The sequence below is a fragment of the Oncorhynchus clarkii genome, unplaced genomic scaffold (genome assembly GCF_045791955.1).
Source record: "Oncorhynchus clarkii lewisi isolate Uvic-CL-2024 unplaced genomic scaffold, UVic_Ocla_1.0 unplaced_contig_656_pilon_pilon, whole genome shotgun sequence".
Taxonomy (NCBI): domain Eukaryota; kingdom Metazoa; phylum Chordata; class Actinopteri; order Salmoniformes; family Salmonidae; genus Oncorhynchus; species Oncorhynchus clarkii.
The window spans coordinates 36,173-54,258 of record NW_027260847.1 but is presented as its reverse complement, the minus strand read 5'-3'; positions in this window follow the sequence as shown (position 1 = coordinate 54,258).

Here is an 18,086-nt window from a genome sequence, read left to right as displayed (position 1 = left end):
CTCAAGGAGGTGATATACTGTAACAGTTCAGTGTGTTATAGTGTCTCTCTCTAGGAGTTGAACTGGTGTAACAGTTCAGTGTTTTATAGTGTCTCTTGGAGGGGAACTACTGTAACAGTTCAGTGTGTTATTGTGTCTCAAGGAGGTGAACTACTGTAACAGTTCAGTGTGTTATAGTGTCTCTCTCTAGGAGTTGAACTGGTGTAACAGTTCAGTGTGTTATAGTGTCTCTTGGAGGGGAACTACTGTAACAGTTCAGTGTGTTATAGTGTCTCTAGGAGGGGAACTACTGTAACAGTTCAGTGTGTTATAGTGACTCTAAGAGGTGAACTACTGTAACAGTTCAGTGTGTTATAGTGTCTCTAAGAGGTGAACTACTGTAACAGTTCAGTGTGTTATAGTGTATCTCTCTAGGAGGTGAACTACTGTAACAGTTCAGTGTGTTATTGTGACTCAAGGAGGTGATCTACTGTAACAGTTCAGTGTGTTATAGTGTCTCTAGGAAGTGAACTACTGTAACAGTTCAGTGTGTTATAGTGTCTCTAGGAGGTGAACTACTGTAACAGTTCAGTGTATTGTTGGGTCTCAAGGAGGTGACCTACTGTAACAGTTCAGTGTGTTATTGTGTCACCAGGAGGTGAACTACTATAACAGTTCAGTGTGTTATAGTGTCTTTAAGAGGTGAACTACTGTAACAGTTCAGTGTGTTATAGTGTATCAAGGAGGTGAACCACTGTAACATTTCAGTGTGTTATAGTGTCTCTAAGAGGTGAACTACTGTAACAGTTCAGTGTGTTATAGTGTCTCTCACTAAGATGTGAACTACTGTAACAGTTCAGTGTGTTATAGTGTCACCAGGATGTGAACTCCTTCAACAGTTCAGTGTGTTATTGTGTCACCAGGAGGTGAAATACTGTAACAGTTCAGCTTGTTATAGTGTCTCTAGGAGGTGAACTACTGTAACAGTTCAGTGTGTTATAGTGTCTCTAAGAGGTGAACTACTGTAACAGTTCAGTGTGTTATTGTGTCTCAAGGAGGTGAACTACTGTAACAGTTCAGTGTGTTATAGTTTCTCTAAGAGGTGAACTACTGTAACAGTTCAGTGTGTTATTGTGTCTCTAGGAGGTGAACTACTGTAACAGTTCAGTGTACTGTTGTGTCTCAAGGAGGTGAACTACTGTAACAGTTCAGTGTGTTATTGTGTCTCAAGGAGGTGACCTACTGTAACAGTTCAGTGTGTTATAGTGTCTCTCTCTAGGAGTTGAACTGGTGTAACAGTTCAGTGTGTTATAGAGTCTCTTGGAGGGGAACTACTGTAACAGTTCAGTGTGTTATAGTGTCTCTCTCTAGGAGTTGAACTGGTGTAACAGTTCAGTGTGTTATAGTGTCTCTAGGAGGGGAACTACTGTAACAGTTCTGTGTGTTATAGTGTTTCAAGGAGGTGAACTAAAGTAACAGCTCAGTGTGTTATAGTGTCTCTAGGAAGTGAACTACTGTAACAGTTCAGTGTGTTATAGTGTCTCTAGGAGGTGAACTCCTTCAACAGTTCAGTGTGTTATAGTGTCTCTAAGAGGTGAAATTCTGTAACACTTCAGTTTGTTATAGTGTCTCTCACTAAGATGTGAAATACAGTAACAGTTCAGTGTATTATTGTGTCTCTAGGAGGTGAACTACTGTAACAGTTCAGTGTGTTATAGTGTCTCTAGGAGGTGAACTACTGTTACAGTTCAGTGTACTGTTGTGTCTCAAGGAGGTGAACTACTGTAACAGTTCAGTGTGTTATAGTGTCTCTAGGAGGTGAACTACTGTTACAGTTCAGTGTACTGTTGTGTCTCAAGGAGGTGAACTACTGTAACAGTTCAGTGTGTTATAGTGTCTCTAGGAGGTGACCTACTGTAACAGTTCAGTGTGTTATAGTGTCTCTAGGAGGAGAACTACTATAACAGTTCAGTGTGTTATAGTGTCTCTAGGATGTGAACTACTGTAACAGTTCAGTGTGTTATAGTGTCTCTAGGATGTGAACTACTATAACAGTGCAGTGTGTTATAGTGTCTCTGGTAGGTGAACTACTGTAACAGTTCAGTGTGTTATAGTGTATCTCTCTAGGAGGTGAACTACTGTAACAGTTCAGTGTGTTATAGTGTCTCTAAGAGGTGAACTACTGTAACAGTTCAGTGTGTTATAGTGTCTCTAAGAGGTGAACTACTGTAACAGTTCAGTTTGTTATAGTGTTTCTAGGAGGAGAACTACTGTAAAAGTTCAGTGTGTTATAGTGTCTCTAGGATGTGAACTACTGTAACAGTTCAGTGTGTTGTTGTGTCTCAAGGAGGTGAACTACTGTAAAAGTTCAGTGTGTTGTTGTGTCTCTAGGAGGTGAACTACTGTTACTGTTCAGTGTACTGTTGTGTCTCAAGGAGGTGAACTACTGTAACAGTTCAGTGTGTTATAGTGTCACTAGAATGTGAACTCCTTCAACAGTTCAGTGTTTTATAGTTTCTCTAGGAGGGGAACTACTGTAACAGTTCAGTGTGTTATAGTGACTCTAAGAGGTGAACTACTGTAACAGTTCAGTGTGTTATAGTGTCTCTAAGAGGTGAACTACTGTAACAGTTCAGTGTGTTATAGTGTATCTCTCTAGGAGGTGAACTACTGTAACAGTTCAGTGTGTTATAGTGTCTCTAGGAGGTGAACTACTGTAACAGTTCAGTGTGTTATAGTGTCTCTAGGAAGTGAACTACTGTAACAGTTCAGTGTGTTATAGTGTCTCTCTCTAGGAGGTGAACTACTGTAACAGTTCAGTGTGTTATAGTGTCTCTAAGAGGTGAACTACCGTAACAGTTCAGTGTGTTACAGTGTCTCTCACTAAGACATGAAATACTGTAACAGTTCAGTGTATTATTGTGTCTCTAGGAGGTGAACTACTGTTACAGTTCAGTGTACTGTTGTGTCTCAAGGAGGTGAACTACTGTAACAGTTCAGTGTGATATAGTGTCTCTAGGAGGTGACCTACTGTAACAGTTCAGTGTGTTATAGTGTCTCTAGGAGGAGAACTACTATAACAGTTCAGTGTGTTATAGTGTCTCTAGGATGTGAACTACTGTAACAGTTCAGTGTGTTATAGTGTCTCTAGGATGTGAACTACTATAACAGTTCAGTGTGTTATAGTGTCTCTGGTAGGTGAACTACTGTAACAGTTCAGTGTGTTATAGTGTCTATAGGAGGTGAACTACTGTAACAGTTCAGTGTGTTATAGTGTCTCTAAGAGGTGAACTACTATAACAGTTCAGTGTGTTATAGTGTCTCTAAGAGGTGAACTACTGTAACAGTTCAGTGTGTTATAGTGTCTCTAAGAGGTGAACTACTGTAACAGTTCAGTGTGTTATAGTGTCTCTAAGAGGTGAACTACTGTAACAGTTCAGTTTGTTATAGTGTTTCTAGGAGGAGAACTACTGTAAAAGTTCAGTGTGTTATAGTGTCTCTAGGATGTGAACTACTGTAACAGTTCAGTGTGTTGTTGTGTCTCAAGGAGGTGAACTACTGTAAAAGTTCAGTGTGTTGTTGTGTCTCAAGGAGGTGAACTACTGTAACAGTTCAGTGTGTCATAGTGTCTCTGGGAGGTGAACTACTGTAACAGTTCAGTGTGTTATAGTGTCTCTAGGAGGTGAACTACTGTAACAGTTCAGTGTGTTGTTGTATCTCTAGGAGGTGAACAACTGTAACATTTCAGTGTGTTATAGTGTCTCTAAGAGGTGAACTACTGTAACAGTTCAGTGTGTTATAGTGACTCTAAGAGGTGAACTACTGTAACAGTTCAGTGTGTTATCGTATCACCAGGAGGTGAACTACTGTAACAGTTCAGTGTGTTATAGTGTCTCTCTCTAGGAGGTGAACTACTGTAACAGTTCAGTGTGTTATAGTGTCACTAGAATGTGAACTCCTTCAACAGTTCAGTGTGTTATAGTGTCTCTAGGAGGTGAACTACTGTAACAGTTCAGTGTACTGTTGTGTCTCAAGGAGGTGAACTACTGTAACAGTTCAGTGTGTTATTGTGTCTCAAGGAGGTGACCTACTGTAACAGTTCAGTGTGTTATAGTGTCTCTCTCTAGGAGTTGAACTGGTGTAACAGTTCAGTGTGTTATAGAGTCTCTTGGACGGGAACTACTGTAACAGTTCAGTGTGTTATAGTGTCTCTCTCTAGGAGTTGAACTGGTGTAACAGTTCAGTGTGTTATAGTGTCTCTAGGAGGGGAACTACTGTAACAGTTCTGTGTGTTATAGTGTTTCAAGGAGGTGAACTAAAGTAACAGCTCAGTGTGTTATAGTGTCTCTAGGAAGTGAACTACTGTAACAGTTCAGTGTGTTATAGTGTATCTAGGAGGTGAACTCCTTCAACAGTTCAGTGTGTTATAGTGTCTCTAAGAGGTGAAATTCTGTAACACTTCAGTTTGTTATAGTGTCTCTCACTAAGATGTGAAATACTGTAACAGTTCAGTGTATTATTGTGTCTCTAGGAGGTGAACTACTGTAACAGTTCAGTGTGTTGTAGTGTCTCTAGGAGGTGAACTACTGTTACAGTTCAGTGTACTGTTGTGTCTCAAGGAGGTGAACTACTGTAACAGTTCAGTGTGTTATAGTGTCTCTAGGAGGTGAACTACTGTTACAGTTCAGTGTACTGTTGTGTCTCAAGGAGGTGAACTACTGTAACAGTTCAGTGTGTTATAGTGTCACTAGAATGTGAACTCCTTCAACAGTTCAGTGTTTTATAGTTTCTCTAGGAGGGGAACTACTGTAACAGTTCAGTGTGTTATAGTGACTCTAAGAGGTGAACTACTGTAACAGTTCAGTGTGTTATAGTGTCTCTAAGAGGTGAACTACTGTAACAGTTCAGTGTGTTATAGTGTATCTCTCTAGGAGGTGAACCACTGTAACAGTTCAGTGTGTTATGGTGTCTCTAGGAGGTGAACTACTGTAACAGTTCAGTGTGTTATAGTGTCTCTAGGAAGTGAACTACTTTAACAGTTCAGTGTGTTATAGTGTCTCTCTCTAGGAGGTGAACTACTGTAACAGTTCAGTGTGTTATAGTGTCTCTAAGAGGTGAACTACCGTAACAGTTCAGTGTGTTACAGTGTCTCTCACTAAGACATGAAATACTGTAACAGTTCAGTGTATTATTGTGTCTCTAGGAGGTGAACTACTGTTACAGTTCAGTGTACTGTTGTGTCTCAAGGAGGTGAACTACTGTAACAGTTCAGTGTGTTATAGTGTCTCTGGGAGGTGACCTACTGTAACAGTTCAGTGTGTTATAGTGTCTCTAGGAGGAGAACTACTATAACAGTTCAGTGTGTTATAGTGTCTCTAGGATGTGAACTACTGTAACAGTTCAGTGTGTTATAGTGTCTCTAGGATGTGAACTACTATAACAGTTCAGTGTGTTATAGTGTCTCTGGTAGGTGAACTACTGTAACAGTTCAGTTTGTTATAGTGTTTCTAGGAGGAGAACTACTGTAAAAGTTCAGTGTGTTATAGTGTCTCTAGGATGTGAACTACTGTAACAGTTCAGTGTGTTGTTGTGTCTCAAGGAGGTGAACTACTGTAAAAGTTCAGTGTGTTGTTGTGTCTCAAGGAGGTGAACTACTGTAACAGTTCAGTGTGTCATAGTGTCTCTGGGAGGTGAACTACTGTAACAGTTCAGTGTGTTATAGTGTCTCTAGGAGGTGAACTACTGTAACAGTTCAGTGTGTTGTTGTATCTCTAGGAGGTGAACAACTGTAACATTTCAGTGTGTTATAGTGTCTCTAAGAGGTGAACTACTGTAACAGTTCAGTGTGTTATAGTGACTCTAAGAGGTGAACTACTGTAACAGTTCAGTGTGTTATCGTATCACCAGGAGGTGAACTACTGTAACAGTTCAGTGTGTTATAGTGTCTCTAAGAGGTGAACTACTATAACAGTTCAGTTTGTTATAGTGTTTCTAGGAGAACTACTGTAAAAGTTCAGTGTGTTATAGTGTCTCTAGGATGTGAACTACTGTAACAGTTCAGTGTGTTGTTGTGTCTCAAGGAGGTGAACTACTGTAAAAGTTCAGTGTGTTGTTGTGTCTCAAGAAGGTGAACTACTGTAACAGTTCAGTGTGTCATAGTGTCTCTGGGAGGTGAACTACTGTAACAGTTCAGTGTGTTATAGTGTCTCTAGGAGGTGAACTACTGTAACAGTTCAGTGTGTTGTTGTATCTCTAGGAGGTGAACAACTGTAACATTTCAGTGTGTTATAGTGTCTCTAAGAGGTGAACTACTGTAACAGTTCAGTGTGTTATAGTGACTCTAAGAGGTGAACTACTGTAACAGTTCAGTGTGTTATCGTATCACCAGGAGGTGAACTACTGTAACAGTTCAGTGTGTTATAGTGTCTCTAAGAGGTGACCTACTGTAACAGTTCAGTGTGTTATAGTGTCTCTCTCTAGGAGGTGAACTACTGTAACAGTTCAGTGTGTTATAGTGTCACTAGAATGTGAACTCCTTCAACAGTTCAGTGTGTTATAGTGTCTCTAGGAGGTGAACTACTGTAACAGTTCAGTGTACTGTTGTGTCTCAAGGAGGTGAACTACTGTAACAGTTCAGTGTGTTATTGTGTCTCAAGGAGGTGACCTACTGTAACAGTTCAGTGTGTTATAGTGTCTCTCTCTAGGAGTTGAACTGGTGTAACAGTTCAGTGTGTTATAGAGTCTCTTGGAGGGGAACTACTGTAACAGTTCAGTGTGTTATAGTGTCTCTCTCTAGGAGTTGAACTGGTGTAACAGTTCAGTGTGTTATAGTGTCTCTAGGAGGGGAACTACTGTAACAGTTCTGTGTGTTATAGTGTTTCAAGGAGGTGAACTAAAGTAACAGCTCAGTGTGTTATAGTGTCTCTAGGAAGTGAACTACTGTAACAGTTCAGTGTGTTATAGTGTATCTAGGAGGTGAACTCCTTCAACAGTTCAGTGTGTTATAGTGTCTCTAAGAGGTGAAATTCTGTAACACTTCAGTTTGTTATAGTGTCTCTCACTAAGATGTGAAATACTGTAACAGTTCAGTGTATTATTGTGTCTCTAGGAGGTGAACTACTGTAACAGTTCAGTGTGTTGTAGTGTCTCTAGGAGGTGAACTACTGTTACAGTTCAGTGTACTGTTGTGTCTCAAGGAGGTGAACTACTGTAACAGTTCAGTGTGTTATAGTGTCTCTAGGAGGTGAACTACTGTTACAGTTCAGTGTACTGTTGTGTCTCAAGGAGGTGAACTACTGTAACAGTTCAGTGTGTTATAGTGTCACTAGAATGTGAACTCCTTCAACAGTTCAGTGTTTTATAGTTTCTCTAGGAGGGGAACTACTGTAACAGTTCAGTGTGTTATAGTGACTCTAAGAGGTGAACTACTGTAACAGTTCAGTGTGTTATAGTGTCTCTAAGAGGTGAACTACTGTAACAGTTCAGTGTGTTATAGTGTATCTCTCTAGGAGGTGAACCACTGTAACAGTTCAGTGTGTTATGGTGTCTCTAGGAGGTGAACTACTGTAACAGTTCAGTGTGTTATAGTGTCTCTAGGAAGTGAACTACTTTAACAGTTCAGTGTGTTATAGTGTCTCTCTCTAGGAGGTGAACTACTGTAACAGTTCAGTGTGTTATAGTGTCTCTAAGAGGTGAACTACCGTAACAGTTCAGTGTGTTACAGTGTCTCTCACTAAGACATGAAATACTGTAACAGTTCAGTGTATTATTGTGTCTCTAGGAGGTGAACTACTGTTACAGTTCAGTGTACTGTTGTGTCTCAAGGAGGTGAACTACTGTAACAGTTCAGTGTGTTATAGTGTCTCTGGGAGGTGACCTACTGTAACAGTTCAGTGTGTTATAGTGTCTCTAGGAGGAGAACTACTATAACAGTTCAGTGTGTTATAGTGTCTCTAGGATGTGAACTACTGTAACAGTTCAGTGTGTTATAGTGTCTCTAGGATGTGAACTACTATAACAGTTCAGTGTGTTATAGTGTCTCTGGTAGGTGAACTACTGTAACAGTTCAGTTTGTTATAGTGTTTCTAGGAGGAGAACTACTGTAAAAGTTCAGTGTGTTATAGTGTCTCTAGGATGTGAACTACTGTAACAGTTCAGTGTGTTGTTGTGTCTCAAGGAGGTGAACTACTGTAAAAGTTCAGTGTGTTGTTGTGTCTCAAGGAGGTGAACTACTGTAACAGTTCAGTGTGTCATAGTGTCTCTGGGAGGTGAACTACTGTAACAGTTCAGTGTGTTATAGTGTCTCTAGGAGGTGAACTACTGTAACAGTTCAGTGTGTTGTTGTATCTCTAGGAGGTGAACAACTGTAACATTTCAGTGTGTTATAGTGTCTCTAAGAGGTGAACTACTGTAACAGTTCAGTGTGTTATAGTGACTCTAAGAGGTGAACTACTGTAACAGTTCAGTGTGTTATCGTATCACCAGGAGGTGAACTACTGTAACAGTTCAGTGTGTTATAGTGTCTCTAAGAGGTGAACTACTATAACAGTTCAGTTTGTTATAGTGTTTCTAGGAGAACTACTGTAAAAGTTCAGTGTGTTATAGTGTCTCTAGGATGTGAACTACTGTAACAGTTCAGTGTGTTGTTGTGTCTCAAGGAGGTGAACTACTGTAAAAGTTCAGTGTGTTGTTGTGTCTCAAGAAGGTGAACTACTGTAACAGTTCAGTGTGTCATAGTGTCTCTGGGAGGTGAACTACTGTAACAGTTCAGTGTGTTATAGTGTCTCTAGGAGGTGAACTACTGTAACAGTTCAGTGTGTTGTTGTATCTCTAGGAGGTGAACAACTGTAACATTTCAGTGTGTTATAGTGTCTCTAAGAGGTGAACTACTGTAACAGTTCAGTGTGTTATAGTGACTCTAAGAGGTGAACTACTGTAACAGTTCAGTGTGTTATCGTATCACCAGGAGGTGAACTACTGTAACAGTTCAGTGTGTTATAGTGTCTCTAAGAGGTGACCTACTGTAACAGTTCAGTGTGTTATAGTGTCTCTCTCTAGGAGGTGAACTACTGTAACAGTTCAGTGTGTTATAGTGTCACTAGAATGTGAACTCCTTCAACAGTTCAGTGTGTTATAGTGTCTCTAGGAGGTGAACTACTGTAACAGTTCAGTGTACTGTTGTGTCTCAAGGAGGTGAACTACTGTAACAGTTCAGTGTGTTATTGTGTCTCAAGGAGGTGACCTACTGTAACAGTTCAGTGTGTTATAGTGTCTCTCTCTAGGAGTTGAACTGGTGTAACAGTTCAGTGTGTTATAGAGTCTCTTGGAGGGGAACTACTGTAACAGTTCAGTGTGTTATAGTGTCTCTCTCTAGGAGTTGAACTGGTGTAACAGTTCAGTGTGTTATAGTGTCTCTAGGAGGGGAACTACTGTAACAGTTCTGTGTGTTATAGTGTTTCAAGGAGGTGAACTAAAGTAACAGCTCAGTGTGTTATAGTGTCTCTAGGAAGTGAACTACTGTAACAGTTCAGTGTGTTATAGTGTCTCTAGGAGGTGAACTCCTTCAACAGTTCAGTGTGTTATAGTGTCTCTAAGAGGTGAAATTCTGTAACACTTCAGTTTGTTATAGTGTCTCTCACTAAGATGTGAAATACTGTAACAGTTCAGTGTATTATTGTGTCTCTAGGAGGTGAACTACTGTAACAGTTCAGTGTGTTATAGTGTCTCTAGGAGGTGAACTACTGTTACAGTTCAGTGTACTGTTGTGTCTCAAGGAGGTGAACTACTGTAACAGTTCAGTGTGTTATAGTGTCTCTAGGAGGTGAACTACTGTTACAGTTCAGTGTACTGTTGTGTCTCAAGGAGGTGAACTACTGTAACAGTTCAGTGTGTTATAGTGTCACTAGAATGTGAACTCCTTCAACAGTTCAGTGTTTTATAGTTTCTCTAGGAGGGGAACTACTGTAACAGTTCAGTGTGTTATAGTGACTCTAAGAGGTGAACTACTGTAACAGTTCAGTGTGTTATAGTGTCTCTAAGAGGTGAACTACTGTAACAGTTCAGTGTGTTATAGTGTATCTCTCTAGGAGGTGAACCACTGTAACAGTTCAGTGTGTTATAGTGTCTCTAGGAGGTGAACTACTGTAACAGTTCAGTGTGTTATAGTGTCTCTAGGAAGTGAACTACTGTAACAGTTCAGTGTGTTATAGTGTCTCTCTCTAGGAGGTGAACTACTGTAACAGTTCAGTGTGTTATAGTGTCTCTAAGAGGTGAACTACCGTAACAGTTCAGTGTGTTACAGTGTCTCTCACTAAGACATGAAATACTGTAACAGTTCAGTGTATTATTGTGTCTCTAGGAGGTGAACTACTGTTACAGTTCAGTGTACTGTTGTGTCTCAAGGAGGTGAACTACTGTAACAGTTCAGTGTGTTATAGTGTCTCTGGGAGGTGACCTACTGTAACAGTTCAGTGTGTTATAGTGTCTCTAGGAGGAGAACTACTATAACAGTTCAGTGTGTTATAGTGTCTCTAGGATGTGAACTACTGTAACAGTTCAGTGTGTTATAGTGTCTCTAGGATGTGAACTACTATAACAGTTCAGTGTGTTATAGTGTCTCTGGTAGGTGAACTACTGTAACAGTTCAGTGTGTTATAGTGTCTCTAGGAGGTGAACTACTGTTACAGTTCAGTGTACTGTTGTGTCTCAAGGAGGTGAACTACTGTAACAGTTCAGTGTGTTATAGTGTCTCTAGGAGGTGACCTACTGTAACAGTTCAGTGTGTTATAGTGTCTCTAGGAGGTGAACTACTGTAACAGTTCAGTGTGTTATAGTGTCTCTAAGAGGTGAACTACTATAACAGTTCAGTGTGTTATAGTGTCTCTAGGAGGTGAACTACTGTTACAGTTCAGTGTACTGTTGTGTCTCAAGGAGGTGAACTACTGTAACAGTTCAGTGTGTTATAGTGTCTCTAGGAGGTGAACTACTGTTACAGTTCAGTGTACTGTTGTGTCTCAAGGAGGTGAACTACTGTAACAGTTCAGTGTGTTATGGTGTCACTAGAATGTGAACTCCTTCAACAGTTCAGTGTTTTATAGTTTCTCTAGGAGGGGAACTACTGTAACAGTTCAGTGTGTTATAGTGACTCTAAGAGGTGAACTACTGTAACAGTTCAGTGTGTTATAGTGTCTCTAAGAGGTGAACTACAGTAACAGTTCAGTGTGTTATAGTGTATCTCTCTAGGAGGTGAACTACTGTAACAGTTCAGTGTGTTATAGTGTCTCTAGGAGGTGAACTACTGTAACAGTTCAGTGTGTTATAGTGTCTCTAGGAAGTGAACTACTGTAACAGTTCAGTGTGTTATAGTGTCTCTCTCTAGGAGGTGAACTACTGTAACAGTTCAGTGTGTTATAGTGTCTCTAAGAGGTGAACTACCGTAACAGTTCAGTGTGTTACCGTGTCTCTCACTAAGACATGAAATACTGTAACAGTTCAGTGTATTATTGTGTCTCTAGGAGGTGAACTACTGTTACAGTTCAGTGTACTGTTGTGTCTCAAGGAGGTGAACTACTGTAACAGTTCAGTGTGTTATAGTGTCTCTAGGAGGTGACCTACTGTAACAGTTCAGTGTGTTATAGTGTCTCTAGGAGGAGAACTACTATAACAGTTCAGTGTGTTATAGTGTCTCTAGGATGTGAACTACTGTAACAGTTCAGTGTGTTATAGTGTCTCTAGGATGTGAACTACTATAACAGTGCAGTGTGTTATAGTGTCTCTGGTAGGTGAACTACTGTAACAGTTCAGTGTGTTATAGTGTCTCTAGGAGGTGAACTACTGTAACAGTTCAGTGTGTTATAGTGTCTCTAAGAGGTGAACTACTATAACAGTTCAGTGTGTTATAGTGTCTCTAGGAGGTGAACTACTGTTACAGTTCAGTGTACTGTTGTGTCTCAAGGAGGTGAACTACTGTAACAGTTCAGTGTGTTATAGTGTCTCTAGGAGGTGAACTACTGTTACAGTTCAGTGTACTGTTGTGTCTCAAGGAGGTGAACTACTGTAACAGTTCAGTGTGTTATAGTGTCACTAGAATGTGAACTCCTTCAACAGTTCAGTGTTTTATAGTTTCTCTAGGAGGGGAACTACTGTAACAGTTCAGTGTGTTATAGTGACTCTAAGAGGTGAACTACTGTAACAGTTCAGTGTGTTATAGTGTCTCTGAGAGGTGAACTACTGTAACAGTTCAGTGTGTTATAGTGTATCTCTCTAGGAGGTGAACTACTGTAACAGTTCAGTGTGTTATAGTGTCTCTAGGAGGTGAACTACTGTAACAGTTCAGTGTGTTATAGTGTCTCTAGGAAGTGAACTACTGTAACAGTTCAGTGTGTTATAGTGTCTCTCTCTAGGAGGTGAACTACTGTAACAGTTCAGTGTGTTATAGTGTCTCTAAGAGGTGAACTACCGTAACAGTTCAGTGTGTTACCGTGTCTCTCACTAAGACATGAAATACTGTAACAGTTCAGTGTATTATTGTGTCTCTAGGAGGTGAACTACTGTTACAGTTCAGTGTACTGTTGTGTCTCAAGGAGGTGAACTACTGTAACAGTTCAGTGTGTTATAGTGTCTCTAGGAGGTGACCTACTGTAACAGTTCAGTGTGTTATAGTGTCTCTAGGAGGAGAACTACTATAACAGTTCAGTGTGTTATAGTGTCTCTAGGATGTGAACTACTGTAACAGTTCAGTGTGTTACAGTGTCTCTAGGATGTGAACTACTATAACAGTGCAGTGTGTTATAGTGTCTCTGGTAGGTGAACTACTGTAACAGTTCAGTGTGTTATAGTGTCTATAGGAGGTGAACTACTGTAACAGTTCAGTGTGTTATAGTGTCTCTAAGAGGTGAACTACTATAACAGTTCAGTGTGTTATAGTGTCTCTAAGAGGTGAACTACTGTAACAGTTCAGTGTGTTATAGTGTCTCTAAGAGGTGAACTACTGTAACAGTTCAGTGTGTTATAGTGTCTCTAAGAGGTGAACTACTGTAACAGTTCAGTTTGTTATAGTGTTTCTAGGAGGAGAACTACTGTAAAAGTTCAGTGTGTTATAGTGTCTCTAGGATGTGAACTACTGTAACAGTTCAGTGTGTTGTTGTGTCTCAAGGAGGTGAACTACTGTAAAAGTTCAGTGTGTTGTTGTGTCTCTAGGAGGTGAACTACTGTTACAGTTCAGTGTACTGTTGTGTCTCAAGGAGGTGAACTACTGTAACAGTTCAGTGTGTTATAGTGTCACTAGAATGTGAACTCCTTCAACAGTTCAGTGTTTTATAGTTTCTCTAGGAGGGGAACTACTGTAACAGTTCAGTGTGTTATAGTGACTCTAAGAGGTGAACTACTGTAACAGTTCAGTGTGTTATAGTGTCTCTAAGAGGTGAACTACTGTAACAGTTCAGTGTGTTATAGTGTATCTCTCTAGGAGGTGAACTACTGTAACAGTTCAGTGTGTTATAGTGTCTCTAGGAGGTGAACTACTGTAACAGTTCAGTGTGTTATAGTGTCTCTAGGAAGTGAACTACTGTAACAGTTCAGTGTGTTATAGTGTCTCTCTCTAGGAGGTGAACTACTGTAACAGTTCAGTGTGTTATAGTGTCTCTAAGAGGTGAACTACCGTAACAGTTCAGTGTGTTACAGTGTCTCTCACTAAGACATGAAATACTGTAACAGTTCAGTGTATTATTGTGTCTCTAGGAGGTGAACTACTGTTACAGTTCAGTGTACTGTTGTGTCTCAAGGAGGTGAACTACTGTAACAGTTCAGTGTGTTATAGTGTCTCTAGGAGGTGAACTACTGTTACAGTTCAGTGTACTGTTGTGTCTCAAGGAGGTGAACTACTGTAACAGTTCAGTGTGTTATAGTGTCACTAGAATGTGAACTCCTTCAACAGTTCAGTGTTTTATAGTTTCTCTAGGAGGGGAACTACTGTAACAGTTCAGTGTGTTATAGTGACTCTAAGAGGTGAACTACTGTAACAGTTCAGTGTGTTATAGTGTCTCTAAGAGGTGAACTACTGTAACAGTTCAGTGTGTTATAGTGTATCTCTCTAGGAGGTGAACTACTGTAACAGTTCAGTGTGTTATAGTGTCTCTAGGAGGTGAACTACTGTAACAGTTCAGTGTGTTATAGTGTCTCTAGGAAGTGAACTACTGTAACAGTTCAGTGTGTTATAGTGTCTCTCTCTAGGAGGTGAACTACTGTAACAGTTCAGTGTGTTATAGTGTCTCTAAGAGGTGAACTACCGTAACAGTTCAGTGTGTTACCGTGTCTCTCACTAAGACATGAAATACTGTAACAGTTCAGTGTATTATTGTGTCTCTAGGAGGTGAACTACTGTTACAGTTCAGTGTACTGTTGTGTCTCAAGGAGGTGAACTACTGTAACAGTTCAGTGTGTTATAGTGTCTCTAGGAGGTGACCTACTGTAACAGTTCAGTGTGTTATAGTGTCTCTAGGAGGAGAACTACTATAACAGTTCAGTGTGTTATAGTGTCTCTAGGATGTGAACTACTGTAACAGTTCAGTGTGTTATAGTGTCTCTAGGATGTGAACTACTATAACAGTGCAGTGTGTTATAGTGTCTCTGGTAGGTGAACTACTGTAACAGTTCAGTGTGTTATAGTGTCTCTAGGAGGTGAACTACTGTAACAGTTCAGTGTGTTATAGTGTCTCTAAGAGGTGAACTACTATAACAGTTCAGTGTGTTATAGTGTCTCTAGGAGGTGAACTACTGTTACAGTTCAGTGTACTGTTGTGTCTCAAGGAGGTGAACTACTGTAACAGTTCAGTGTGTTATAGTGTCTCTAGGAGGTGAACTACTGTTACAGTTCAGTGTACTGTTGTGTCTCAAGGAGGTGAACTACTGTAACAGTTCAGTGTGTTATAGTGTCACTAGAATGTGAACTCCTTCAACAGTTCAGTGTTTTATAGTTTCTCTAGGAGGGGAACTACTGTAACAGTTCAGTGTGTTATAGTGACTCTAAGAGGTGAACTACTGTAACAGTTCAGTGTGTTATAGTGTCTCTAAGAGGTGAACTACTGTAACAGTTCAGTGTGTTATAGTGTATCTCTCTAGGAGGTGAACTACTGTAACAGTTCAGTGTGTTTTAGTGTCTCTAGGAGGTGAACTACTGTAACAGTTCAGTGTGTTATAGTGTCTCTAGGAAGTGAACTACTGTAACAGTTCAGTGTGTTATAGTGTCTCTCTCTAGGAGGTGAACTACTGTAACAGTTCAGTGTGTTATAGTGTCTCTAAGAGGTGAACTACCGTAACAGTTCAGTGTGTTACCGTGTCTCTCAGTAAGACATGAAATACTGTAACAGTTCAGTGTATTATTGTGTCTCTAGGAGGTGAACTACTGTTACAGTTCAGTGTACTGTTGTGTCTCAAGGAGGTGAACTACTGTAACAGTTCAGTGTGTTATAGTGTCTCTAGGAGGTGACCTACTGTAACAGTTCAGTGTGTTATAGTGTCTCTAGGAGGAGAACTACTATAACAGTTCAGTGTGTTATAGTGTCTCTAGGATGTGAACTACTGTAACAGTTCAGTGTGTTATAGTGTCTCTAGGATGTGAACTACTATAACAGTGCAGTGTGTTATAGTGTCTCTGGTAGGTGAACTACTGTAACAGTTCAGTGTGTTATAGTGTCTATAGGAGGTGAACTACTGTAACAGTTCAGTGTGTTATAGTGTCTCTAAGAGGTGAACTACTATAACAGTTCAGTGTGTTATAGTGTCTCTAAGAGGTGAACTACTGTAACAGTTCAGTGTGTTATAGTGTCTCTAAGAGGTGAACTACTGTAACAGTTCAGTGTGTTATAGTGTCTCTAAGAGGTGAACTACTGTAACAGTTCAGTTTGTTATAGTGTTTCTAGGAGGAGAACTACTGTAAAAGTTCAGTGTGTTATAGTGTCTCTAGGATGTGAACTACTGTAACAGTTCAGTGTGTTGTTGTGTCTCAAGGAGGTGAACTACTGTAAAAGTTCAGTGTGTTGTTGTGTCTCTAGGAGGTGAACTACTGTTACAGTTCAGTGTACTGTTGTGTCTCAAGGAGGTGAACTACTGTAACAGTTCAGTGTGTTATAGTGTCACTAGAATGTGAACTCCTTCAACAGTTCAGTGTTTTATAGTTTCTCTAGGAGGGGAACTACTGTAACAGTTCAGTGTGTTATAGTGACTCTAAGAGGTGAACTACTGTAACAGTTCAGTGTGTTATAGTGTCTCTAAGAGGTGAACTACTGTAACAGTTCAGTGTGTTATAGTGTATCTCTCTAGGAGGTGAACTACTGTAACAGTTCAGTGTGTTATAGTGTCTCTAGGAGGTGAACTACTGTAACAGTTCAGTGTGTTATAGTGTCTCTAGGAAGTGAACTACTGTAACAGTTCAGTGTGTTATAGTGTCTCTCTCTAGGAGGTGAACTACTGTAACAGTTCAGTGTGTTATAGTGTCTCTAAGAGGTGAACTACCGTAACAGTTCAGTGTGTTACAGTGTCTCTCACTAAGACATGAAATACTGTAACAGTTCAGTGTAATATTGTGTCTCTAGGAGGTGAACTACTGTTACAGTTCAGTGTACTGTTGTGTCTCAAGGAGGTGAACTACTGTAACAGTTCAGTGTGTTATAGTGTCTCTGGGAGGTGACCTACTGTAACAGTTCAGTGTGTTATAGTGTCTCTAGGAGGAGAACTACTATAACAGTTCAGTGTGTTATAGTGTCTCTAGGATGTGAACTACTGTAACAGTTCAGTGTGTTATAGTGTCTCTAGGATGTGAACTACTATAACAGTTCAGTGTGTTATAGTGTCTCTGGTAGGTGAACTACTGTAACAGTTCAGTGTGTTATAGTGTCTCTAGGAGGTGAACTACTGTAACAGTTCAGTGTGTTATAGTGTCTCTAGGATTTGAACTACTATAACAGTTCAGTGTGTTATTGTGTCTCTAGGAGGTGAACTACTGTTACAGTTCAGTGTACTGTTGTGTCTCAAGGAGGTGAACTACTGTAACAGTTCAGTGTGTTATAGTGTCTCTAGGAGGTGAACTACTGTTACAGTTCAGTGTACTGTTGTGTCTCAAGGAGGTGAACTACTGTAACAGTTCAGTGTGTTATAGTGTCACTAGGAGGGGAACTACTGTAACAGTTCAGTGTGTTATAGTGACTCTAAGAGGTGAACTACTGTAACAGTTCAGTGTGTTATAGTGTCTCTAAGAGGTGAACTACTGTAACAGTTCAGTGTGTTATAGTGTATCTCTCTAGGAGGTGAACTACTGTAACAGTTCAGTGTGTTATAGTGTCTCTAGGAGGTGAACTACTGTAACAGTTCAGTGTGTTATAGTGTCTCTAGGAAGTGAACTCCTTCAACAGTTCAGTGTTTTATAGTTTCTCTAGGAGGGGAACTACTGTAACAGTTCAGTGTGTTATAGTGACTCTAAGAGGTGAACTACTGTAACAGTTCAGTGTGTTATAGTGTCTCTAAGAGGTGAACTACTGTAACAGTTCAGTGTGTTATAGTGTATCTCTCTAGGAGGTGAACTACTGTAACAGTTCAGTGTGTTATAGTGTCTCTAGGAGGTGAACTACTGTAACAGTTCAGTGTGTTATAGTGTCTCTAGGAAGTGAACTACTGTAACAGTTCAGTGTGTTATAGTGTCTCTCTCTAGGAGGTGAACTACTGTAACAGTTCAGTGTGTTATAGTGTCTCTAAGAGGTGAACTACCGTAACAGTTCAGTGTGTTATAGTGTCTCTAGGAGGTGACCTACTGTAACAGTTCAGTGTGTTATAGTGTCTCTAGGAGGAGAACTACTATAACAGTTCAGTGTGTTATAGTGTCTCTAGGATGTGAACTACTGTAACAGTTCAGTGTGTTATAGTGTCTCTAGGATGTGAACTACTATAACAGTTCAGTGTGTTATAGTGTCTCTGGTAGGTGAACTACTGTAACAGTTCAGTGTGTTATAGTGTCTCTAAGAGGTGAACTACTGTAACAGTTCAGTGTGTTATAGTGTCTCTAAGAGGTGAACTACTGTAACAGTTCAGTTTGTTATAGTGTTTCTAGGAGGAGAACT